This window comes from Crocuta crocuta, unplaced genomic scaffold (assembly GCF_008692635.1).
Source record: "Crocuta crocuta isolate KB4526 unplaced genomic scaffold, BGI_CrCroc_1.0 scaffold205, whole genome shotgun sequence".
Lineage (NCBI taxonomy): Eukaryota > Metazoa > Chordata > Mammalia > Carnivora > Hyaenidae > Crocuta > Crocuta crocuta.
This window is the reverse complement of record NW_027530644.1, coordinates 4,752,194-4,776,935: the sequence shown is the minus strand read 5'-3', so window position 1 is coordinate 4,776,935 and position 24,742 is coordinate 4,752,194. Positions and strand designations below refer to the sequence as shown.

The following is a 24,742-nucleotide window of genomic DNA, read 5'->3' as shown; positions in this document are numbered from 1 at the left end:
CCCTATTTAACCTTTAATAAATTTTTAAAAATTAAAATTAAAAAATAAATCTGCTCTGAAGGAAATTTTGTGGTTTTAGGTATCAATGATAGTTTGTACTTTTTGGTTAAAATATTTATTCAGATTCCCAACATGAATTTTTAAGAGGGAAACTAGAAAAAGAAATAGAAACAGATGCTATTTATAATATAAAAGCCATGGGGTGCTTGGGTGGCTCAGGTGGTTAAGCTTCTGACTCTTGGTTTCTGCTCAGGTCATGGTCTCATGGTTAGTGAGTTTGAGCCCCACATCAGGCTCCACACTTACGGTGCAGAGCCTGCTTGAGATTCTCTCTCTTTCTCTCTCTTCTTTTTCCTCTCTTTCTCTCCTTCCTCCTCTCTCTCCCTTTCTTTCTGCCCTTCCCTTACTCATGCACTCTCTAAATAAATAAATAAATAAATAAGAATAGAAAAGCCACACTGTTTCAAGTATTTAAATACTTAAAAAAAATCACAAGTGGATTTTCTTTGCAAGAAAAGTAGAATAAAGTGCTATGCTAAAATTATTTACAGTCTAAGTTTTCTCATCCATCAGAAAAAAAAAAAACAATTTCTTGTTATAATTCAAGTAAGTTGTTAAAAATAGCAAATCTCTAAATATAATCCACTATATACAATGGATAAACACTATGTGAAATTAATGATGATCTGTATAAATAAATTATAAAGCACTTTTATGGAAATGTGAAGAAAAAGCACAGCTTATAAAATGGCCAAAATATTTGGCTCTCATGATGCCATGTGGTAAATAAAATTACACAAATTAAAATATCAAGTGTTATAAAATTGTTCTTAAAATTGTCAATTGCCAGAAATTCCAAAGTGCTTTGCTTTATATTATTAAGTATATGTCAGACAGAACAAGAATACAACCAATCATCCATCCAGAAAACCAGTCAATTCTTTTCATCTGAGCTCTGTTTCAAGTTTTTCCAGTTCCACTATCAATATTAAATTCCACAGAATTTCTAATAAATATGGGGTGTACATATAATTTAACTTATTAATTGTATATTTTATGTGTTTGCTAGTTTTATATTTATTTTTTTAATTTATAGTTTTTTTAACATTTATTTTTGAAAGAGAGAGAGAGGCAGAGCATGAACAGAGGAGGGGCAGAGAGGGAGGGAAACACAGAATCTGAAGCAGGCTCCAGTCCCTGAGCTTTCTCTGTCCTTACAGAGCCCCATGTGGGACTTCAACCCACAAAGAGTGAGATCATGATCTGAGCTGAAGTCGGATACTTATCTGACTGAGCCACCAGGCACCGTTGCTACTTTTACATTTTTATTGAAGTTTAAAATCTTTTTAAAAATATTGAGTTTTAATTGATGAGATATTTGCTAACATTCTTTTGTACTAAGTTAATCCATACCATTTTTCATATTAAAATCTTTTGTGCCCTTAATTTGTAAACACTCTCCTATAAACTGGTAGGAGAACCTACCATTTAAACTGGTAGTTTAAATGACCTATACTATCTTCAGTATATAGTAGGCACCTTTCATAATGATTCAACATCTCTTGAATAAGATTTTACACCTTACCTATAGGTAAGGTATTTGTATGGAAAAGAAGTGCTTGATTTCAAATTTTCATAATGGAGAATAAACGAAAAAAAAGCAACCTACTTAGCCATTGCACATGTTTTAAAATGTATCAGTTTTACTTGTAGTCAATTATAAATGTCAGCATTTAGAATTATCACTATAAAGTGGTATATTTTATTTATTTTAAAACATTATATATAAAATATATTATTTTATTCTATTGTATTATATATAGTATTTATATATAAAATATTACAATGTATATATTACATATTTTTATATAATTTTTGGATGGAATGTTTTTGAGTATTTTTTCCTCTTTGGAACTACTACTCTTCATTTTTATTACTCAAAAGATATTTTTGTTTTTTGTCTATATATATTTTTTTAATTAAGTCCAAAGTAGTGTTTCAGTGGAAGGCAGATGTCAGGTAGATGATGACAGTTCCCCGAAGAGGCCATTTTGTATGTCGAGCAGATCAATACAGATTAATTATAATTTGAAAACTGAGATAAATGAAACAACAGATTAACAAATGTTAGTGTGACAGTTTTGAAAGTGAAAACTTTATTTTAATGACTGAGTCAGAATATTTCATTAACAAAATGCACATTTAATTATGTGTTTTGAGCAATATTGTACACAAAATGGAAAAATAGTAGAACTCATTACTAGTCTACAGATGTTTTATGCAATTTTTAAACTGTATACAAAAATTGATGGTACTTCTTTGTCTATAAGCCATCTGGTCATATTTTATTAAGACATCTGTCTGTTCTTTGTATAAAAATATAATCAAATCAGAATAGATTTAACTTAGATGCAAACTGTGGAAATTGAGATTGTAGTTATTCAAAGAAAAAACAATAAAATGAAATACATACTACTTGCCTATTGGCAGTGTACCTAAAAAGTTGATACGAGAAACTTCAGAAGCAGCCCAAGGAAATACAAATTTTCTGCCTGGACTATATTTCTTTTTTCCCTACCAAATCTTTCCTTGTTCTGATCACATAATACTCTGCTTCTGCAGAACCAAATGCACTGAATCTTTCTATTTTAAAATTTTAATATAACAAAGCTATTTGGCAACTCCCAAAATTTTGGCTGATTTAGCTCAAGTGAAAAACTTTTACAATTCCAGCAGCTTATTGAGGGGAAGCATTAATTATATGCTTTGTGAAAAAAGAGCATTTAGGTGGTAGGTCTCTTCTCCCACTTGTCTGTTTCTCATCTCAGATCTAGGATATGGATCCTCATATTTTCCAGAAGATATCTGATGCTGAAGTACAAGGCTGCTGAAACTCCTGGTTTGTTCTTAGTTGCCTCTGATGGTAAGTCTGATCTTTTCTCAGTCTGATCTGTGGTCTTGTTATAAAGTGAATGTTGTGTTCTCTCAAAATTGTAATGTTAACCCCCTCCCCCCCCATATAATAGTACTAGGAAGTAAGGTCTTTGGGAAAGAATTACGATTAGGTAAGGTTATGAAGGTGGAGATCTCATGGATAGGATTAGTGCTTTTTATAAGAGTCAAAAGCCACCTTGCTTCCTTTCTCTGCTCTCCACCATGTCAGGATATAATAAGAAGTCTGCAATCCAGGGCCGCCTGGGCGGCTCAGTGGATAAGTGTCTGACTTCAGCTCAGGTCACGATCTTGCGGTTTGTGAATTGGAGCCCCATATTGGGCTCTGCACTAAGTGTGGAGCCTGCTTGGGATTTGCTCTAGCTCCCTCAATTTCTGCCCCTCCTCCACTTGTGTGCATACATGCGTGCTCTCTCCCTCTCAAAACAAACAAACTAACAAATACATAAATAAACTTAAAAAAAGAAGCTTATAATTCAGAAGGGAGATCTGACCAGAACCTGACACACTGGTACCCTGATCTTGGACATCTAGCGTCCTAACTGTAAGAAAGAAATTTATGTTGTTTATAAGCCACCTGGTCCATGGTATTATGTGATAGCAGCCCTACCTAGACAGAAATTGGTAGCAAGAGTGAAGTGCTGCTGTAACAAATACCTATAAACATGGAAGTAGCTTTGGAACAGGGTAATGGACAGAGTTTTGAGGTACATGCAAGAAATATGGATGTTAAGGGGGATTCTGGTGGGGACTCCGAAAGAAAAGAGAAGAGGTGTAGAGAAAGCCTGAATCCTTTTAGACAATATGTAAAGAATGATGAATAAGATGTTGGTAGAAACATAGATACATAAAGGCCATTTGATGAAGTTTCAGAGAGAATGATTTGTGTATGTGAGTATGATCAAACAAAGGCAGTTCAGAAGTCTTTGGTAATGATGAAAATAGACAGGACTTGATAGAAAAATGTGAGGAACAGATAGAACTCCAAAGGCACACAGCAAAGGATATACCAATTGAGTAAACTGTGATTGAAAGCAAAAAACCTGTGTCATGACAGGAAGGAAATAGCTCTGTGGTGTGTACCTTCAGGACATCTCAGTCTAACTCTGCTACTTGATTTGTCCTCTGGAAGGAGGCCAGGCAGTGGCCAGATGAGTCCAGGAATAACTCATTCCACAACATCTCAGGAAGTTACCTTCAGAAACCTGTGTGGTTCAATTATTAAGAAAGTCTCTATCTCTATGACTGACAGTTGTGTGGAAAACAGGTGGCTTACATGTTTGTCTTCTATTATTGGCTGACACATCCAAAACAAAAGTTGAATGCTTTAAGAGCTTCTGATTTAGGTTTATCCTCAGTCAGGGGAGGAAAATATAAATGATGGTAGATACAGAAAAGTGATTTATATATTTGAGAGTTAGGATTAATCTTGGAAATAATTTAAAATTCAGTTTCCATTAACTGTAGTAATAAAAAATGTTGACCTTTCATCAGTGGGCCAGTGGACAAGGGGACAAGATTAATGGTATTAAAACTCATTTAACCAGACCTTCAAATAAGAATCTCTGAGCACATATGGAGAAATAATTATATTGTTTTGGGTTGGAGAATTAAGATGAGAAATGATTGATAAGATTTAGATGGCATATCTAGACCCAGTCCAAGCAAATGAGATTAAGAACAGGGTTAATCTCTTCATTAGGAAACTGAACTGAAGACAGGAAACAAAACCCACTTGCATCACCAGGCATAGGACTTTGGAGTTAGGAAGAGAGAGTGGCCAAGTGTTCAAGGGCTGTTGGATAGTTTTAAAGGAGTAAATTTTATTCTCAAACCCATTTAGTAATTTATAACGTAGTTACAAGGTTGGTCAGAACCAGCTTGAAGGTCTGGTAACCAGAAAGAATTAGAGGAAGGAGACTTGACATGTGGTATTCTTCATTCATATTAAAGACTTCAACAGATCCTAAATCCACTTATAGTAGCTTCAAATACAGTTTGAAAATGAGAAATATTCTGATGTTCCCAGAATATCATAACAACACAGATAAATATTGACTGTATCACCTTGAGCTTTTTTATTGCTGAAGCATAATATTTGACCAAGCTAAATAAGTGCCTGAAGCATTTGTGATTTAGTTTAGTAAGAAGCTAGAAATATTGAATGTCTTTTCAAAAAATTTTTTACATTTATTTATTTTTGAGAGACAGAGTGAGACAGAGCGTGAGTGGGGGAGGAGCAGAGAGAGGAGACACAGAATCCGAAACAGGCTCCAGGCTCTAGGCACGCATTCAGCACAGAGCCTGACGCAGGGCTTGAACCCACGAACCATGAGATCATGACCTGAGCCAAAGTCGGACGCTCAACCAACAGCCACTCAGGCACCCCAGAAATATTGAACGTCTTAATCCAACTCAGAATCACTTGAAGAATTTTATATTTAAGTTGGATTAAAACATTTTTCTTAATTTTTCCTGTGGATTATTCTCTTCTATGGGTACTAAAACCTGATTTGCACAGATCTTTCATAGCGAACGATCCCTGGACAAAGACTGAAAGTCCTTGTTATCCTGTGCAATGGTGGGCAATAAATGTTGCCTGAATACAAAGTTAGTCCTACCCAATTCTTGTACTTAATAAATGCTTCCTTAGTACCTTTTGTGTATCAGAGACTATGTACCATGCCAGAAATATGAATAAGGAACAATTATATAATCTAGTGAAAGAATTTGGCAAATATACAAGCCAACTAGTGAGTATAATGATAACTAAATTAAGCAAAAGCAGGGTGCATTAGGAGTCTTCTTTGGACTCCCTCCTCCTCCCAACTGGATCAGATTCTCAAGTAAGATCGGGGTGAATTCTGAAAGGCTTTCCCCAATATATTCCTAAGCCAAAAGCTGAACACAAAGCAGGATTTGGCCAGGTAAGCAAGAAGCAGTGGTTTGGAAGACCATCTCAAGGGGAAGTAATAACATAAATGAATTCCTATTAACATTAGAGAGCCTGGTCTATTTAGGAATTGATGCATATTTCAGTATTGGTGAAAGATAGTGTAAGGAGAGAGGCATAGAGTGGTAGGTAGTAAATAGGCAGATGCCTGTTTAAGTATATTTTCAGGCCAGACTATTACATAGCAGTATAGTTGGGACTTCTTCATTCATGTTAGTAAGTGGAGCTTGGAAGGGTTCGGCTGCCTGCACAAACCTTATCCGTAGCATATGTGACCCATCTGCTTGAAGCTTTCTGCTAACCTCCAGGTTTCTACTCTTCTCCTCTAGGACAGAAGCTTTTCCTCACTTCTATGTGGCTTGCTCCCCTCACTTTTCTCTCCCTCTCCCTTGGTTTTCACATCTCTCTAAATTTGGTTGCCACATTAGGGTTCTCCAGAGAAAGAAGAACCAATAAGATATATATATATAAAAGAAATTTATTATGAGGGACTGGCTTATGTAATTATGGAGGCTGAGAAGTTCTGTGATCTGCTGTTTGCAAGCTGGAGGCCAGAAAAGCCAGTGGTGTAGTTCTAGTTCTAACCTAAAGGCCTGAGAACCAAGAAGCCAATGATGTGAGTTCCAGTCCAGTCCAAAGGCCTGATTCAAATGCTCCTCTTCCAGAAATACCCTCACAGGCACACCAGAAATAATTTTTACCAGCAGTCTGGGCATCCCTTAGCTCAATTCAATTGACATACAAAATTAACCATTATAGCTGGATGCTATTTTCTCATGTTCTCTCGCATTGCCTCTCCTAGGTCTTTCTAATCATTAATTTATACCCTCAAGACCATCTTGGACATAGTCAGGTTATCAGTCAGACTTAGAATACATTAGTCATTCTTTATTTGTTCTGAAGAATGTCAATTCTTATGAAAAAGAAGAGTTCCATGGTCAAACACATCTGGACAGTGCTGTGAAGGGGACAGCTCTTCCATGGGCCCTGCTTAACTTGCACATATCCACGTAAACGACACAGACAGGGGCTTGAACCACACAGTTAACTTGAGTCTTGGCAGAATGCCTCGTGGATTCTTCATGAGGGATGGGAGCCTTAATAAGGAGCTACTACAAGGTTATCTCCAATTTGCTTACTTATGTCCCCTGAGGGGCTATCAACAGTTTCTTATCACCTACCAGGTTCTGATGAGGTTTGGGGTCTACTTGCCATAGAATATAGAATGCAGAAGATAAAACCACTTAGCTATAGTCCAGAGTTTGCTTTTCAGCAATGGAGTCCATCAAAACTCACTGAATTTATCTGGCTCCTTTTGTTTCAAATCCTTTTTGGTGTGTGGGATAAGCTCCAGGAAGCTAGTACCTTTGGTTAATCTTCCTTTCACTATGTAAATAATAAACGGAGTCTAAAAGTTTCTTGTCATATCTTTCCTAGTCAAATCAGTCAGATTCTGCCTTGTCTTATCTTGTGTGTGTGCTGATCTACAGTAGCCAATGTGCACCTCCTATAAACTCATAAGGTAGGATCTTAAAGGATCTGAGCAGCCCAGTAGGAAGGGCATCTATTTAACTTTGCTCAACTCAGTGTTGCCTAATTGATTTAAACAAAAAGCTTTGTTTCTCTCACAAAATCCCTACTAAAACCATGTGGAACACAATCTTAGAATCAGTGGACAAACTAGTACTTTGAGTTAGTGTTATTTCTTTTTTTGAGAAGTATATAAATTTCATTTATCATTCATTTAAAAATTAATATTTTCCCTTTTATGGTTTGAAGACTTTTCATCTTCAAGGGAGAAGCTCTAATTCTCTAAAGTAAATATCTGAATTTATTTATTTATTTTTAAATATTTATTTATTTTGAAAGAGAAAGCATGAATGGGGGAGGGGCAGAGAAAGACAAGGAGAGAGAGAATCCCAAGCAGACTCTGCACTGTCAGTGCAGAGCCCAACACAGGGCTCCATCTCATGAACTGTGAGATCATGACCTGAGCCAAAATCAATCATCAGACACTTAATTGACTGAGCCACCCAGGTGCCCCATAAATAAATATCTGCATTTAACAGATTCTCTTTGGAATTTCTGTAAATACTCCACAAAACGATGGCACAGTTTTTTTCCATCCACAATGCCTAAGTCTCAAATTCACAACACAAACCTGATCTTGGATAGCAAATGGTCATTGCACTTGAGGCACTTGCCATTTCTACACAAACTAGTTTTCTTTAGGGACAGCCTCACCAAAGGGTGCTCCTTGTTGTTTAAAATGTTAGGTTAATGGAAAGAGGGTGGGACTGTTGTTATTATGTGGACATATCCTATTCTTTCAAACTCCTCAATTTTGTCCATTAGTACATAATTAAATGTATTAAATCTATACATTTGGAAGACACATTATTTTTGTTTTTGACCAGCAAGTGATCAACTGCTTTTGAACAATTCAAAGGATAATTTTGGATGGCAAATGATGCCATAACTAGTGACGGTTAAAGAAAAACTGTATTGGGAAATATTTCTATTAATTAATCTATTAATTTAAAAAAAAAAGCCAACTTCCAAAATGTACCCTCCAGAATCCAGAAAATGATGTGAGGAATACTGACTAGTTAATCCAAAAAACATAGGCTTATATTTTATTTTTAAATTAAGAATAAAAAGTAATACAAACAAAGTGAAATTTTAATAACTGATGTAATGAGTAACTGGGTTTCACAAAGGCACATTGACATGTCACTCACTGACCAGATTCTTAAGGGCTTCTACTTGGCATGTTTCTGTTATATGGATATTAACCAATATAAAACTTTGAATACAGTAATGGTATATGATAAAAGCAGGGGCATAGATTTTTAATTAGTTATTAAATGTTTAATTATTTAATCAGCATTTTATGACTAAGAGTAAAAGCCTTGGGCCTTTGAAATAGATATTATGAAGATATATAGCTATAGATATATCCTTAATTTTGAGAACTCAAAGTTCTTAATAGTTAATCAAGTTTGATTTTATAATATGAAATTTATAGAATTTAGTAGGCACTTCATAAAATATTTACTAAATGAATGGATGATTTTAATATTGGTAGTCAATTCTAATAGGTGCTATTGAGTAGAATAAAATCTTTTAATAATTTAAGAATTTATAATATTTCTGATCACTCAATTTTTCCCTCCCTCCCTTTCTCATTCACCCACCCACCCACAACACAAACACACGTTCAAACACAAGTACATAGACTCTTGCACCTGAACCAATTTAAAAGCTGCTTTAATGAGACATATAATTAATTAAAAACTTGAAAAAGTCTATTCAACTGATCCATTCCTAAAGAGAGGATGCAGGTGGATATATTGGTAACTGAATGCTCCTTCAGTTTGGAAGATAGAGCAGACAGATATGGAAACAATAAAGACCTTTCAGATATGGTTGTTGGATATTGTAGAGAAGAAGCAAACAAATTGTGTATGAAGGAGGAAAATAAATTAGATTGACATGAGTGAAATACTTATGCTGTGGAAGTGTTGTAAAAGGAGCTGATGAAGCGATGGTAGCTTAGTATAAAATATTAAAAATTTGTGAGACTTATTTTACTACTGCGAGAGAGAGAAAAACTTTCAAAAAAGAAGTAAACAGTGTGCAAATTACCTGAAGAAGGAAGAGGATTATGCATTGTTGAATCTCTTTGCCTATCAGTGTCTGACATTATGAATACTCATTAGTGATGACCTGAGTCAGATACGAGCTTCCGAGGAGAGCAATGCATAGTAGATAAGGACAAAGATTCAGGAACCTGGCTGCATGGGTTCAGATTTGTGTTCAACCACTTACCAACTATGTGACATTGGGCAATTTTCTCATTAAAAAAAGAGAAATGGTAATATTTTCAAGATTAAATGAATGAATATATGTAAAATGCTTTAAACTGTACTGACATGTTATTTGCTATATTAAGTATAATGTCAATTTTTTTTTGGTAAGTTAAGGGCAGTTTCTCTAAAACTCTAAGGAACTTGGCAAATAGAGTAAGATATTAATTTTTTTCTGGGAGTATTTGATTAAATGCTGATTGAAATTAGACTTATCAAAGAAGTTTAGTCATCAAATATGGGACCAAATTCACACAAAGCTGTGGTAAATTCTTCCCCAAACTTCTTGAACAAGAGACCAAAAAGACATGCGCCATTGACTGAAAGATACTTTTATCAGATATGTGTACAAGTTACATACAGAAGTATGCACAATCTATAGAACTTTTTTTTTACTTTATAATTAATTCTATGCAGTAATAACAGATGCTTTTTAAAGTTTATTTTGAGAGAGAAAGAGTGTGTGCAAGCAAAAAGGGGCAGAGAGGGAGGGAGAGAGAGAATCCCAAGCAGGCTCTGTGCTCTCATCACAGGGCCCAATGTGGGGCTCAATCTCATGAACCATGAGATCATGACCTGAGCTTAAATAAAAGGTCAGACAGTTAACCAACTGAGCCACCCAGGAACCCCAGCAATAGAATTTTTTAAACATAAGAACCAAGAGGAACTTCCACACCTTTAAGAGTGACTGTACTAGTTTGCATTCCCACCAACAATATAAGATGGTTCCCTTTTCTCCACATCCTTGCCAATATCTGTTGTTTCCTATGCTGTTAATTTTAGCCATTTTTTGATTGGTGTGAGGTAGTTTTGATATGTATTTCCCTGATGATATGTGATGTTGAACATCTTTTCACGTGTTTGTTAGCCTCAATGTTTATAGCAGCATTATCAACAATAGCCAAATTATGGAAAGAGTGCAAATGTCCATTGACTGTTGAATGGATAAAGATGTGGTATTTAAATAGAATGGAATATTACTCAGTTATCAAAAAGAATGAATTCTTACCATTGGCAAGGATGTGGGTGAAACCAGAGACTATAATGGTAAGTGAAATAAGTCAGTCACAGAATGAAAAATACTATATGATTTCACACATATGTAGGATTTAGGAACCAAAACAGATGAAAATAGGGAGGAAAAAGAGAAGCAAACTATGAAATAGACTCTTAACTTTGGAGGAAAACTGAGGGTTGATGAAGGGAAGTGGATGAGGGTTGGGCTAAATGTACGATGGTTATTAATGAGGGCACTTGTGATGAGCATTGGGTGTTGTGTGTAAGTGATGAATCACTAAATTCTACACCTGAAACTAATATTACAAGGTATGTTAACTGATTGGAATTTAAATAAAAACTTAAAGAAAAGAAAACATGTAAGAACCAAGAGATTCTTAGATTCTTTGATTTTCCAGACACAGAAACAAAAACTCAATGAAAGTAACCAAGAGATCAAGGATACACAGCCACGAACTGGAATAATTCCAGATCTCAGTGCCTTTTTCACTACAGCATACTACCATTCAATCACAGATCCTTTTTGTTGACAAACAGGTCGTCCCTTTAGAGAAATATAGAATTTGTAAATATCATTTGCCTTAAGCCATGCAAATCTTACATTCTAATTTTTTAAAATAAAATTTTTGTTATTTATATAAAAGTTATAAATGTGCCTTACAATATTTCAAGCAATATAGAAAAGTACCAAAATACTTCCTACAATGAGCTCAACTCTACATTCCAAAATAATAATCTTTAATAGAAGATGTATATACTTCTCCACATCATTCTAAGGATAAATACAAATACAAAACCAAATTGTAAGATACAAGAAATTGTTTTATAGAAATACTATAGTATTTCTATATGTTAGAATATAGTTAGTGTATATTTAAAAATTAAATTATTAAGTACATATAAACTTAATTTGAATTTAATTTAAAAACTCAACTAATTTGAAACTAAAAGAATTGTTGAATTATAGCTAGCTTCTCAAAATTCAAGTTATTGATCTTGAGTCATGTTTTGATTAACTGAATTTTATTATTTCATCTTGAAAGTTCTTGGTTACAAACAATAGAAACTGACTGGGTAACATAAGGAGAGAAAGCATTTATTTTAATGGTATTGAGTATCTCAAAGTAATACAGGATTTTTAGAGAACTAGTCTCAGACAGTGATTAAGGAAGTCAAGATGGACAAGATGCTGCCATATGACCAATATTCTCACAATATATTTGGCAGCTGGATATCTGACACTGCTTTGATCATTGAAACAGTTTGATACACATTGCAATGATGATGGACTTTGCTGCCCTTACATATTTTTTTCCAGGCTTTTGGACATTTATCACCTTTCAAAACTACTTTTTCTTTGACCCTAGTATCCATGGAAATATCTAAATATCCTTACACTGGATGCTACATTCAATATTGAATAGGAGTATCTTGGCCACAGTCCAGCTGTAAGGGCATTGGGAAAGGAAATGACTAATATCCTTTGTATATCTTTTATCTGTAGAGGAGACCCAAGACAGATCTCACCTTAAAATAGGTGGTGGATTCAAAAGCTAAATATCCAAATTGACAATTATCCATTAAATACAGTCACATTCCTTTTTTAAAACATTTAAAAGTTCAGTATTTTCTAAGTTCATTTTTGCTTGAAGGATAACTCTTTGTTATTCTACAAAACCAGTGCATTCTGAATTAGCTATTTGTAAAAGACTTGATTTATACTTGCCCTTCAGATTTTGAAGATAATGTCCCCTTATCCTCTGCCATCAAACATGATACTAGTTCTTTTATCACAGCTTCTCTATTCAAGGTGACTTATTTCTTCTTTGTTAAATATTTTTTTGTTTATTCTTGAAAATCAGTAACAGAATGAGAAAATGTTTCTGGTACATGATGATAAACATTATTTGTCTTAGAACATAGTGTACCTTTACAGTGTGCAGATACCATTTTTCCCTTTAATTTGGGTAGATATTCTCCACTGGAGGTGTGTGTGATCTTTGTTGAGAAGCCGTGTTTGCTTGCTGTTTGTTTGTTTCTGGAATTCTGTGAAATGTTCCATAGCAGGGTTCAATATACCAAACTGGAAAATTACCTTTGGCCCACCCAGCATACTTTCTATACTACTTTATTCTCAATCCCTATCAAAATTCTAATGGCATTTTAATAGAAATTTTAAAAATATAAAATTCATGTGGAGCCATAAAGGATAACAAATAGCCAAAACAATCTTGAGAAAGAAGAACAAGGCTGGAGATCTCACATTTCCTGGTAAAATATATGTTTAACACATTACCAAATTACAGTAATAAAGCCAGTATTTTATTTTCATAAAGACAGACATGAACTAATGAAATGGAATAAAATTCCAGAAATAAGCCCACACATAGTCAGGCAACTGATTTTGAACTATTGTGTCAAGAATATACAATGGGAAAAGGATAATCCCTTCAACAAATGGTTTTGGGAAAATTGGATATCTATATGCAAAAGAATTAAATTGAGTCCTTATTTTACAACATGCAAAAAAAAAAAACTCAAATGCATTAAAATCTTAAACATTAGACTTGATGTTATTAAACTCTAAGAGGACTTTGGTCTTGGCAATGGTTTTTTTCGATATGACACCAAAAGTACAGGCAACAAAAGCAAAAGCAAATTAAGTAATCTTTTTTTTTAATATTTTTATTTATTTCTAGGAGAGAGAGAGAGAGACAGCGTGAGCAGGGGAGGGTCAGAGAGAGAGGGAGATACAGACTCTGAAATAGGCTCCAGGCTCGGAGCTGGCAGTCAGCACAGAGCCCGACGCGGGGCTCGAACCCACGAACCGCGAGATCATGACCTAAGCGAAAGTCGGACACTTAACCGACTAAGCCACCCAGGCACCCCGCAAACTAAGTAATCTTACATCAGATTAAAAAGTGTCTTCACGGCAGAAGACTTCCACTCTGCTTGAGACCTACATTCTTTCCTTCCTGACTGCCTGCCCTATGGATTTTAGAGTTGTGTAGCCACCTCCCACAATTGCATAAACTAATTCCCTGTAATATATCTTCTTTATATGTGTCCTAATAGATCTGATCCTCCGGTTAATTTTGCTATTTACAGTTATGGTTTCTTTAGGAATTTTACAATAGTGTCATAAGGTGAACCAAGATATGTGACAACATTTAAGCAAAATGGAAAATATTAGGACTATAGAGTTGTCACTTTAGAAGCAGAATTTTAAAAGCTAAACTGTCAAGGGGTGCCTACGTGGCTCAGTTGGTTAAGTGTCTGACTCTTGATTTCAGCTCAGATCATTATTTCACAGTTCGTGAGATAGAGCCCTGCACTGGACTCTGCACTGACAGTGCAGAGCCTGCTTGGGATTCTCTCTCTCTCCCTCTCTCTGCTCCTCCTCTGCTTGCACTCTCTTTCTCTCTCAAAATAAATAAATCAGCATAAAAAATAAACTGTCCAGTTGTTAAATAAAGTAGTAATTCTGTAAGTCAATTCCAGAACAAAAGTATTGTATGTACTTTTAAAATTATAGAGTTTGGAGGCAGCATTTTGATCACATTATCCATGAATATTCAAACCAAGTGAATGCAAGAGTTGTGGGGAGACACTTCAGGTACTGCTGAAAGAAAGGGCCTGGAAGCCCTGGGCTGACTGGGATCTGGGCCCCCTTCCTGCTTCTTCCAGAATATTTTTTATTTACCTACTTTACATATAGATCTTCTAGGTATGATTTTGTTTGAAGAAAGGAAGTGTTTGAAAACTACTGCTCTAATTTAATACATTTTTTTTTATATAAGCAACACAGCCAAGAAAAATTAAGTGATGGCCCAAACCTCACATCTTGTAGAGGTGGAATTAGCACCCGTATCTTTTGATTCCAAACTAAGAGCACAGTTCATTCATTCCCAGGTGCTGTTATAAGATTTAAGAATACATTTCCTGATGTCAGGATCCATGTATTTTTATTCATATATATTCATCAGAGAATTTAAATTTAACCGTGGTGACAAGACATACAGATCCAAAACAGGATATGGCTAGTATTGTTTTATAAAGTAGGAAATAAATACTATTAACTTTCAGAAAAAGAAAAAAATCAGTTTGGAGTACAAGGCTTCATGGACAAGACTGAATTGGTATTGAGTCTTAAAGTCTTGCTAGCATGTTAGTATGTAGTGAGTAAGAGGCAGGAGATTATGCACAGAGAGAACCAAAAACCTATAGGGGAAGAAAGCATTCATATTTTCTCTTTAACAAGAATTAATTTAGTTCCTCCTATGTCCTGGTACTATTCATATTGGGAAATGCACATTGATGATGATTGCAAAAAAGGAGTAAAGGCCGTGGCATACGAAGTTCACATTCTAAAGATGTGATCGATAAGTACATTGCCAGATCTGCTGGGTTTGAGTATTAAAATTTAAGGAGCTGAAGGAGTAAAGATAGAAAAATGAGCAAAGTTTCAACCATGAAGGGTCTGGAATGCTAGGTTGTAGCATCTGAAATTTTACCACTATCAATGAGATGAAAATGTGGAGAGAAAGAGAAGGTAACTGCAGTCTGGTTAAGGAGAAATGGTCAGGGGAAAATGATCAGTAAATAAAGTGGGTCAAGTGGAATATTAGTTTTCTACTGCTGTAATAAACTGCCATAAAATTAGTGGCTTAAATCACTACAAATGTAGTATCTTATAGTTCTGTAAGTCAGGAGTTACAAGGAGTTACAATCAAGACTGTTTCCCATAGGGCGTTATCTCTTCCACACATTTGGGCTATAGGTGATTTCCAAGCAGGTTTCCATGGGTGGCCACACCTCAGCATCATAGGAGACCCAGGGCATTAAGTAAGCATCCAGGAATGCAGGACTGGTGCAGGGCACTGTCATTTTGCATCTGTGTAAAGCTAATAGAAGCCCGAGTGAAATAGTTGCTATAGCACTGGCTAGATTAATAGATAGGGCAAAAGGATTTGATTTTGAAGTGATTCTTAAATGTGTGCAATACAGTACATATATTGTCCCATTCAGATACATTCTAACCCTTTATTAGATCCAGGCTATCACCTAGAGTCTCATTCAAGGTGGTAGCCGGCAGCCATATTTACAAACAATGAAAGAAGATTAGTAAAGAAGCTGTAGTCCTCATTGCTGTAGCTGGTACAGACACTAACTGCTTTTAATCATGTGCCTTTTTCACCACTGATGCTGGACATCCCTTATCTTCACATAGCTCTTGAGCCAGCAAGGATTGTTGTCCTTGTGTGGAGACCCAGACGCTCATCCCTCAATGTTCTGAGCTCTTAGTTGACTCACCTTTGTTATGCCATCGTTCCTTTAATTGCCTTCTAAACATGCTCTCTGGGTATAGAAGCATCAATAATCACTCTGATGAAGACCCTGGGATATCATAAATACTCCTCCCTTCCCCCATTTTTAGCATCAACTATGGATCCTCATGGAAATCAGAACTGATTAGCCATACAGTTTAATGATTTTTCTCTTTGCCAAATATGGGGCTTAATCTCACAATCATGAGTTATGACCTAAGCCTAAAACAAGAGTTGGATGTTTAACCAACTGAGCCACCCAGACACCCTTAGATTAATCATATTTCAAACAACCTGTATAATATTACATGGTGATGGAGGGACTCTAAGCATAAGCATTACTTAGTTTTTTCATAAAATAATTATTGCCAATTAGAAATTAATATCTGAAAGTTATTGATAATACAGATATTTTTCATTCAACCTCAAAATTTGTTAATGTTTTACTGTCAGAACTAGAGACAGAGGCTCCTTGTTATCTTGCTAACAAATCTGGTATTTCTATATAAAGAAAAATTTTAAAGGCAGCATAAATAGAGCATGACTTATCACAGGTTTCCATTTTTATGGGGTAATGTTAGTAAGTAAAAATTTTAAACATCAAAATAAATAGCTATGGTAATTTGTTAGTTATTCTTTGCATAAAACTTGCTAGGTCTGCATACTTTCAAAGTGTTTAGTAGAAGTATTCAAAATCATGACATGTATCTCATTTCTTAACTATGTGTCTCAAGTATACGTAATACATAGATTATGTTTATTTAAAAATATGGCTAAGTACATAAGCCATTCTACTCAATTTTCCTCATTTACATTCTTGGACATTTCAAGCCATTTGCTTTATTAAAAAATGTACACACACACTTGGTTATGGTAAATTGTTTCCTCATAGTTTAAGATAATTGAAATTAAACATGTAATATATGAAAGCAGTTATCTGCAAAAATAATAACCAACAACAACCCCATGCTAAGACAGTTCATAGTTATGCGAAAATACTTCCCTAAATAAAATCAAAATGAGAAAGGCATTGCTGAAATTTAGTCAAGTAACTTAGGGTATAAACTGAGGAAGGCAGTACTGAAATACAAATGATATTTAAAAAAAGACATAATCTAATCCGTGTTACTCTGGCATTTTGAAAGAGAAATAAGAATATGGTAAGTGAAGATAGAAGTTCTGTATGGAGTTAATGTAATAAAAGAGCAAGAATATCAATTTCAGGACTGTCCAAGGAGAGGGACATATATTTCTGATGGCTGCCTCAGACCATCACAAGATGGTAACGCTAACTGTTATAATCATCTTCCTAATTGCCCTTGTTCACCAAGCAATATTCTGATTATCTCTGCTCTCCATAAAGACTTTATTACTGTGATCAGGACGTACTGACCAGCTGACAAGAATATTCTTGACCTTTGGAAGTTCTATTTCACTTGCATTAATACATCAGCAAACGTTTTATAGGTTAGTTTCTCATGAGCTTGATTAATGTGAACTTGTCACTGAGTCTGACACATTGTGGGTGTCCTGAAAAAATAAAATTCTTTTTGATTTGAACCTGGAACGTGGGCTCTTTCCATAGTGATTCTGGCTTTAGGAGTCTTTGCTTTTGTAGGCATCCCACACAGACTTCTCTCTTAAATGTAATATTCTGTAGGTACACATTTTCTGCCTCTCATTCTGATGTTCTTAGGAAATAAAAGTGTCAGGTTTAACTGGACAATGCATGCATGAATCAAGAAAAGATAGTGAGCATCCACAATAAATCTGGCATGATGCTAAACATTGAAGTATGGGAGAAAAAAAGAAACAACAGTTATTCTTTTGTCATTAGATCTTGGAACATAAGATGTTCCAGACTGAAGCTTTGTAATTAAATTTTAACCGTTTGGTTAAGCAATGGATTGATCCTATTGATTATGTGAAACATGGTAGGTATAGAACCTAGGATGGTCCCTGGAAGATGGGTGTTCAATTGATTAGCGTCCTTTCTTTTCTTATTTATATTTCTTCTTATTTGTGAATGATTAAATATTGGAACTTTTAGATTTATTTTTTGAAATTCAGCCATTGTCTTATCTGAAAGAGAATAATATATTGCATGTATATTGGATGACATTTTAAGAAAAAAATATTGACTATACTAATACATTTTCACTAGTATTTTAATTATCTGTGGATCATTTAGATGTTCAATATCATAATAGTTACCTTATCTTCACCTAAATACATAATTATCAATTTTATCCATATATTTTCTTGAAACTGTATGAAGACTGATAATATATATTAAAATCATAGTCCTTTATTTCAGATATATATGTTTAATTTGCCAATTATTCTAAATAAGTCAGGAGCTCCAAGAAATAAAAGACAAACATTTATCACCAAAGCATTTACAAATTACTTTTGACTTTAGTACTATTTTATACCTTAGTAGTTTACTAGCAACTTACAAAAAAAATCACAAAACCTAAGAACGTATAGTAAATAATCTTCCTAAAAGCTAGGTCTAAGATGTCAATTCAGTTGCTGGTTATGAAACTACAGTAAATAATAACATAAAACTGAGAGTTAGTATAGCATTAAAAATATGTGTCAATTCATAAGTCAAAAGTAATTTTCTTGCTCTAACTTTTTATGTCTCTATCTCTCTGTCTAATTAGTAACACTTCAATTGAGGTAAAATTGACATAAAGCAAACTGCATAGGAAGTGTGCAGTTTGATAATCTTTGTATATGTGTATACACTTAAGAGACTGTCACCACCATCAAGATGATAAGCATATCCCTTACCTCCAAAATTCCCTGGTGTCCCTTTGAAATCTTTTCTCATACCACCCTTGCAATCACAAGTGTCTGCTTTACATCTCTATACATTAGTTTCCTATCATAGAATTTAATATAAATGGAATAATGTGTTATAAAATATTGTTTTTTGTTTTTTCACTCAGCATATTTATTTTGAGATATATCTATGTTTTGAGGGTATAAATAAATTTATTATTTTTTATTGCTAGGTAATATTCTATTCCATATCATGATTTATTTGCCATTTCATGTTTATAAATACTTGTGATGCTTTCAGTTTCGGGCTGTACAAATAAAGCTACTATGAATATTCAGGTAAAAAGTCTGTATTGATATACGCTTCTATTTCTATTGGGTAATACTGTGTAGTGAAATAGCTATGTATACGGGGGACATACACAGCTATTTAAAAACAACCAGACTTTCCAAAGCGGATATACCATTTTACATTTTCATTGGTCATCCATAGGAGTCCCAGTTCACATAGTTTTGCCACTATTTGATTGGCAATGATTGACTTTTTCAATTTTAGACTTGGTGAATTTAATCTTCACTTCTTTAATGACTAATGATGTTAATTTTTTTCCATATGCCTCTTTCTTGATATTTAGATCTCTTGGCTATTTTTTTCTTTTTCTTTCTTTCTTTCTTTCTTTTTTTTTTTGGTGTTTGAGTGGTGTTCATTTTACTATTGAAGTTGTTTGTATATTCTAGATACAAATTCTTTGTCAGACAAATGATTAGTAAATATATTCTCAAACTCTGGCTTATCTTTTTTTAAAACTAGTTTTATTGAGGTATAATTGGTATACAATAAACTGCACACACTTAAAGTATACAATTTGAAAAGGTTTGCAGGTTTTCATTTAAAATTGTCTTTCAAGGAACTTAATTTTTAATGTTGAAAAAATCCAATTTATAAGTGTTTTTCTTTTATGGAATATGGTTTTCATGTTGTAGCTAAGAAATCTTTTCAAACCAGGGAATACTGAGCATTTCTCCTATGTTTTCTTTGAGAAGTCTTCTAATTTTACAATTAGGACTAGATATACTTTGACTTAAAAATTGTTACATGGCATAAGGTAGTGATCAAATTTTGTACTTTTTTTCATTTATCTATCCAATTGTTTTAGCATCATGTAACTTAGTTGTTCATTTATGTGTAGTTTTATTTCTGGACTCTAGTCTAGTCTATTGATCTTATTATGTATCTTTACAACAATACACTATAATTGATTTGTAATAATGCTTGATATGAGGTAGAATAAGTCCTCTAACTTCATTATTCTTTTTTCAAACTCTTTGGACTATTCTAAGTCCTTTGCATTTCCATACCATTTTAGAAAGACTGTCAAGTGGTGCCTGGGTGGCTCAGTTGGTTAAGCATCTGACACTTACCTTCAGCTCAGGTCATGATCTCAAGGTCTGTGGGTTCGAGCCCTGTGTTGGGCTCTGCACAGACAGTGGGGAGTCTGCTTGGAATTTTTCTCTCTATACTTCTTTACTCCTGCCTCGCTCAAAGAGATTGTCAGTTTCTACAAGAATTCTGCTAGGATTTTAACAGACATTGTGTTGAATTTATTTATCAATTTAGGAAGAGTTGACGCCATGATCTTTGTGTATCTCTACATTTATTTCTTAAATTTCTTTCACCAATTGTTTTTAGGTTTTAGTTTACAAAAATAAAACTAAAAATAAAAACTATATATTTTTATAAAACTAAATTTTGTAAAACTATATTTTTACAAAACTAAAAATAAAAACTATATGTTTTTATAAAGTTTTAACTACTCATTTCACATATACGAACACTATTATTAATGTCACTGTTAATTTCCATCTGTGGTCATTATTAGTATACAGAATACAATTAACTTTTATATTAAGTTTGCATATTACAATGAGGCTAAACTCATTTATTAATTCTAGGAGCATTTTTGCAGATTTCATAGTTTTTTAAAAATTTATTGTCATACATCTGTGTGTGAATACAGGAGGCAATTTTATTTTTTCCTTTCTGATCTGTTTGCATTTTATTACTTTCTATTACTTTCTTTAAATTCCATGATCAGAATTTCCAGTATAATGTTAAATAAAAGTGCTGAGAGCAGGCATCTTAGATTGATCCTGATATCAGAGTGAAAGTAGTCAGTCTTTCATTATTAAATATGATATTACTCAAATGTGCATCAACTGATGAATGGATAGAGTTGGTATATATATATATTATTATTGGTATATATACTCAGTCATCAAAAAGAATAAAATCTTGCCATTTACAATGATTTGGGTAGAGCCTGAGAATATTATGCTAAGTGAAATAAGTCAGAGAAAGACAAATACCATATTATTTCACTCATTTGAGGAATTTAAGAACCAAACAGATGAACACAGGGAAAGGGGGGAAAAAAAGAGAGGGAAACAAACCATTAGAGACTCTCAACTATAGAGAACAAACTGAGGGTGGATGGAGGGAGGTGGGCAGGGGATGAGCTAAATGGGTGATGGGTCAACACTATTTGTGTTGACCACTGGGTGTTATATGTAAGTGATGTATCACTAAATTCTATTATGAAACCAATTTTGCACTACATGTTAGCTAACTAGAATTTAAATAGAACTTTAAAAGAATAAATAAATAAATAAGATATTAAATGCAGGTTTTTCAAGATTCCCTTTACCAAGTTGAGAGTATTATGTTCTATTGTTAGTTGGCTAAGAGTGTTTATCAGGAATAGTTGTCAAATATTGTCAAATTATTTTTCTGCTTTTATTGAGATACTCAGTTGTTGTTGTTGTTTAGTCTATTCATATTAAGTCTGATTAAGTTTTCAAATGTTGAACCAATGTTGAATTCCTTGGATAATACCCCCATGTGGTCATGATGTATTACCCTTTTATGTTTGTTGATTTGTTAGAATTTTGTTAAAATTGTTTTGTATATGTTTATGAAGGATACTAGTCTATACTTTTCATTTTCTTTTTTGTAATGTTTTAGGGTGGTTTTGGTATTGATTTAATATTAGCCTCACAAAATGAACGATGGAGTATACTATCCTCTTCAATTTTCCTGGAAGAGTTTGTCAAGATTTGGTGCAATTTCTTCCACAAATTTTTGGTAAATTTTGCCACTGAGGCCATCTGTACCTGAAGTTTTCTTTCTGGTAAACTCTGAATTCCCTTCCTTTAATACATAGAGATTTATTCAGACTATCTATTTTTAGGAGGTTTATTTTTTTTAGTTTGTCTCTTTGGAGAAGTTTATTCATTTTATCTAAGTTGTTACTATCACAGAGTTATTGATGTTTCTTATTACTCTTTTAATATCTGTAGACTCTGAAGTAATGTTACTATTCTCATTTCTAATATTAGTAATTTGTTTCTTCTCTTTTTCCTGGGCAGTTTGCCTAGTGACTATCATTTTTATTGATTTTCTTGGAAATGTAGCTTTTTATTTCATTGACTTATTATATTATTGTCTGCCTTTCATTGATACCTGCCCATATATTTATTATTTACGCTCTTCTGCTTACTTTGGGTTTGATTTGCTCTTTATTTTCTAGTTCTCTATGTTGGAAGCTGAGCCTTCTGAATCGAGACATTTTCTTTTCTAAAATAGGCTTGTAGAACACTTTCCTTCCAAATATCACTTTAGCTCATCCCACCAAATTTGCTATGTTGTGTTTCATTCTGTTCAATGTAGTTCCCAATTTCTCTTTAGCCATTTTCTTTGAAACATAGATTAGTTTCCGGATATTTGGGAGCTTCCAGATATTCTCTTACTGATTTCTTTCTAATTTAATTCCACTGTGGGTAAGTGAAAATAACATTTATTAGTTTAATCCTGTTAAATGTATTAGTGCCTACATTGTAGCCCCGTCTATGATCACTCTTGGTGAATGTTCCATGTGTATTTGAAAACAATATGTATTCTGCCAGTGTTTGAAGTGTCTTATGAGTCTCAGGTAGGTCATTTGGGTTATAGTGTTTTCAAGTTTTTTATATTCTCATTGAGAAACAATTATTCTATCAATTACTGAGAGAGAGGTGTTGAAATTTCTGACTAAATTTGTGTATTTGTGTATTTCTTCTTCCCATTCTGTCAATTTTTCCTTCCTATGTTTTGAAGTTCTGTTATTAAGTGTAAGGTTATTAAGGATTGTTTAATCTTTTGATAATTGACACTTATCATTATGTAATGATTCTCTTTATCCGTGGTAATATTTGTTCCTCTGAAATCTATGTTGATGTTAACATAGCTACTTCAGCTATGTTTTGATTAGAGTTACTATGATGTATCTTTTTTATCTGTACTTTTACATTTAAGCTATTTATATCTTGATATTCAAAATGGTTTTCCTAGGGGCGCCTGGGTGGCTCAGTCGGTTGAGCGTCTGACTTCGGCTCAAGTCATGATCTCACGGTTTGTGGGTTTGAGCCCCGTGTCAGGCTCTGTGCTGACAGCTAGTTCAGAGCCTGAAGCCTGCTTCAGATTCTGTGTCTCCCCCTCTCTCTGGCCCTCCCCTGCTCATGCTGCCTCTCTCTCAGAAATAAATAAAACATTTAAAAAATATAAAATTAAATTAAAAAATGGTTTTCCTATAGGCAGCATATAGTTCTGACCCAATATCTATGTTTTTTTTTAAAAAAATGGGGTATGTAAATTACTTAAATTAACTTTGGTTATTCATTTGATTGTGGTTAAACTGCTATCATTTTTATACTTATATTTGTTTCATCTTGTTTTTCATTACCCTTTTCCTCTTTTCTGTTTTACATTATATTAATAAATTATTTTTTAAATATTTATTTATTTTGAGAGAGAGAGAAAGTGCACATGAGCAGGAGAGGGAGAGAGAGAGGGAGAGAGAGAATCCCAAGCAGGCTTCAGACTTGTCAGCACAGAGGCTGCTGTGGGAGCTTCAGCTCAGGAACTGCAAGATCATGACTTGAACTGAAATCAAGAGATAGACACCTAACAAACTGAGCCACCCAGGCCCCCCCTTTAATAAAGTATTTTTAAAGATTCTATCTTCTTTATTGGCTTTGAGCAATTAATCTTTGCTTTGTGTCTTATTGGTTGCATTAGAGTTCATAATATAAACCTTTACCTTATGCCAGTGTATTTTCAAGTAATATTAACATTTTACATATAAAATCTTACAACAGTACTTAGATATCTTTTCTTCCTGCCTTTGTACATTTTGACATATATTTTACTTACACAACTGTTACTATAATGCATTGTCAATATTTCTACCTTGAACAATCATTTCAATTACAAAGGGATATTAAAAATAAAAGTAAAATCTTTTAGTTTACCCTTTTCATTGTTTCTGCTTTTCTTCATTCCTTTATTCAGATGCAGATTTTCATCTGGTATCATTTTCTTTCTGCTTAAAAGACTTCCTTTACCATTTCTTTGTTTTTTCCTTGAAGTTTTATTTAAATTCCAGTTATTTCATATACAGTACAATATTAGTTTCAGGTATAGAATATAGTGATTCAACACTTCCATACATCACCCAGTGCCCATTGCTGTAAGTGCACTCCCTAATTCTCATCACTTATTTAACCCATCCCCTCCCTGTCTCCCTCTTGGTAACCATCAGTTTGTTCTCTAAAGTGAAAGAGTCTGTTTCTTGGTTTGCCTCTGATTTTTGTTTTTTTCTTTGTCCCTTTGCTCATTTGTTTTGTTTCTTAAATTCCACATGTAAGTAAAATCATATGGTGTTTGTCTTTCTCTGACTGACATTCCTTTGCCATTTCTTGGAATAAACATCAGCAGACTTTTGCATGAGAAGTCTGCT

The 24,742-nt window shown here is 33.9% G+C and overlaps 1 long non-coding RNA gene across 4 annotated transcripts in view; it reads left to right on the top strand.

The window, feature by feature from the left end:
- The window catches only part of LOC144235546 (uncharacterized), a 244,502-nt gene that overhangs the window by 129,771 nt on the left and 89,989 nt on the right, over window positions 1-24,742 (top strand). For 3 of the 4 annotated variants that reach the window (XR_013336244.1, XR_013336245.1, XR_013336243.1), the window contains one exon: window positions 2,829-2,923. The exons of the other annotated variant lie outside the window; for it this stretch is intronic. This is a non-coding gene — a long non-coding RNA (uncharacterized LOC144235546). The remainder of the gene's footprint in view (window positions 1-2,828; window positions 2,924-24,742) is intronic. 4 annotated transcript variants of the gene reach the window in all.